General features: G+C 48.0%; 1 protein-coding gene across 7 annotated transcripts in view; it reads left to right on the plus strand.

Annotated features, from left to right (window-relative positions):
- Positions 1 to 420: 420 nt before the first annotated feature.
- The window catches only part of LOC147032987 (phosphatidylinositol 4-phosphate 3-kinase C2 domain-containing subunit alpha-like), a 168,508-nt gene continuing 165,790 nt past the window's right edge, over positions 421 to 3,138 (plus strand). For 6 of the 7 annotated variants that reach the window (XR_015055420.1, XR_015055421.1, XM_085871067.1 and 3 more), the window contains exon 1: positions 421 to 576. The gene's annotated coding sequence lies outside the window, so the exon portion shown is untranslated. The remainder of the gene's footprint in view (positions 577 to 3,138) is intronic. The other variant, XM_085871065.1, reaches the window with a different exon arrangement.

Raw genomic sequence — 3,138 nt, forward strand, 5'->3', positions numbered from 1 at the left:
CAAAAATGACGTCATATTCGTTTTTATGACATCATTAAGAGGACGAGGAACTTAGCTCATTTGAGCTTGTTGTTTTATTATCGAGTAAATACAAAATTGTTTCCAGTTGAAAGTAAAAGTTTTACTTTGAGAACGCCGTTTGCCCTTCATCTGCAGGTTGAGATGATAACCTGGCAGAGTTGGCTGTGTGGGCGGAGCGTTCCGGGCGGGCTCCGTGTGGGCGGAGCGTATCGTGTGGGCGGAGCGTATCGTGTGGGCGGAGCGTACCGGGGGGATCCGTGTGGGCGGAGCGTATCGTGTGGGCGGGGCGTACCGTGCGGGCTCCGTGTGGGCGGAGCGTATCGTGTGGGCGGAGCGTACCGTGCGGGCTCCGTGTGGGCGGAGCGTATCGTGTGGGCGGAGCGTACCGTGCGGGCTCCGTGTGGGCGGAGCGTACCGGGCGGGCTTCAGTCCAAGAGACGGATGTCTCGAAACAGGAAATTTTCCTTCAGGAAGTCGTCCATTGCGGTTGTTTTGGAGTCGCTCGAGTGAACTTCGCGGCCGGAATTTGAATTGACACTGGAATTCCTTTCCTCGGTGAGATCTTCTTTGAGACCCACTTTCCCCATTGCTGCCGTACTTTGGTGCCTTTTTGATTTCTTGATATTATCTCCTCGATCCGGGTCTCGTTCCGGCTTTGTTTGATCGGGGCCACCTTGCGAATGCAGCAGCGCTCAAACGCGGTGTACGGACTCGTCGAGGCAGCACGAGGATGTTTTGATATTTTAAAGTTATCGGTGACAGGACCGCACGGAGTACGTGAGCCGTGTCTGGTTATTATTATCGATCCACTCGTGCGGACGTACTCTGATTATTTCACTCCCAGTGCATTCACCATGTACGACTTGGAGGCCTAATGCTCTACCTGTAATAATCGAAGCCCTCGGCAGGTCGAGTTTAGACAGAACAAGCTCGCTGCCGTCATGGGACCCAATTTGATTCCGAGTTCACGTCTATCAATAAATCGGTGATTTTTGAGTGTGACGTCATGACGTACGGTACGTCTTCTGGAGATCTTCTTCTTCGCAGGGAGGCGCGCGCACGTGTCACAAACGCGGACTGTTAACGGCCCAATATTCCCACCTGGTGGTTTCATTTTAACTTACCGGCTAGCAGCTAGTCAGGCCTCGACTGATTTGGCAGGAATATTGGAATCTGTTTCGTTTGCAGACTGTGGCTGCTGGTTGCATCATTTTTTTTTCCTGGAAGCGTCGCTGTTCCGCTGATGCAGTGCCCCTGTTACATGGTAAACTGGTCCTCATTTTGCCGACCTCGGATGGATGACGTTTGCTGAGTCAACCCATCTGGTGTTAGTTCAACGGAGAAAATACAAGTGCTCGAACTCAATATCCTGAGATCTCAAGCCAGCCACCTTTTAATGGTTAAATCGACACCCAGGCTCAGGATGCCGGTGATGACTTGCGTCCTCTTCGTGAAATACGCTGTGCGATGTTTAACATCCACCGAGCAATGCTGGCAGATTTGTCAATGCTGACAGAATGATTTGTGAGTGCAACAATAGAAAAATGGTGCGTACATCGCGGTCATACGTACTGTCCCCACGAAGGATGGTGCACACGTCGCTGTGTCGCCCTGGTTGTGAAACACCGAGTTGATCGTTTGTAGCTGTGCCGGGATTCTAACCTAAACTTGTGCGCACATCTCTATGCTATCCTGCCAGCCCAAGCTACAGCAGATGTACTGCGGTAAAAGAGACTTCGCTTGCCCCACACTTGAGGCTTCAAGATGAGGCTGCCATAAAAGAACATGTAACGATGAAACTCTGTCGACAGAGTTGCTGCAGCGTAATGATGTCAAACTCGCCTCTAAGCTGTCTCGCCTGGGTTCGAATCCTGACCCAGCTATAATCTGTTATCCTGGTGTTTCCCAGACGGAGATTCATCGATACGTGTCCCGCCCCGTCCTTCAGATGGATGTTAAACTGGGTGTTCCATCTACCAGCATTCATTGGTGAATGTTAAAGACCCCACGGTGTCCTTCACAAAGAGTGGGTGCGCTGTCTCTGGCACCCTGAACAAGTTATGACTCCTGTTTAACAATTGGCTAGGATGAGCCGCACTCTTGTACCCATCCAATTTGCTGAGTTAAAGCCACATGGTAGTTAATATTTTACTTTTGTAAGCCTGGTGTTTGCTTAACGGTTAAAGTTGCTGGCTTCAGATCTTAGGATCTTGAGTTTGAGGCCCTGTCGACTGATGAATTTACATTAGGTGGGGTTAACTCAGCCTGTCATCCTTCTGAGGTTGGCAAAATGAGTACCAATACACTGGTAATAGAGGGCACTGCATCAACTGGACATCCGCACCCCCCAGAAAATGATGCAACCAGCAGCCATATGCTGCACACAATAGCTAGCTTTTACTTCCGTCGCAATTGCCATTGTTGTGATCACTAGATGCTTTTTCTTCTTTTCCTCTTTATTTTTTTTTTTTTGTAGTCGGTGTCCAGATAAATTTGTACGGATGATATGGAGTACCCAAAATGAACACAAATGTCATGTAATTTGGAACACCAGGTTGTCATCCAAAGTTGAAGTTACTACATACAGGGTTGCATGCTGTCTCCATTGTTGTTTTTAGTGGTGTTGGACTGGGTGTTGTGGAAAACAACTGAGCAGAGAAGGAATAGGATACCTTGGAGGAACCAATCTGAATGGCAAGAAGAACTCTGCTTTGTCGATGATATCTACCTGATGTCACAATCCTTGCATAACATGCAGGAGAAAAGTAAATTGGTAACAGCAGTACAAAGTGCAAGTAGGGCTGAAAATTAACATCACCAAAATAGAAAGCATTAGCATACATGCTACACACACCATCAACAATTCACCAATTAGAGAAGTTGACAAGTTTACATATCTGGGGTCCATGGTTACCTTAATAGGAGGGGGAGATGCAGATTTACTACAGTGGATACAAAAGGCAAGGGGTGCATTCAGGAGGTTCAAGGGAATTTGGAAGTCAAAGAAGTTCAACACCAAAACAAAGCTGAGGATCTTTGCCAGCAACGTGAAGTCGGTCCTATTTGGACGTGAATCTTGGAAAATCACCAAAGAAATAGCAAACTGGAGTCTTTCGT

Source organism: Eptatretus burgeri, chromosome 2 (assembly GCF_056783735.1).
Source record: "Eptatretus burgeri isolate ZD-2024b chromosome 2, Ebu_testis_v1, whole genome shotgun sequence".
Taxonomy (NCBI): domain Eukaryota; kingdom Metazoa; phylum Chordata; class Myxini; order Myxiniformes; family Myxinidae; genus Eptatretus; species Eptatretus burgeri.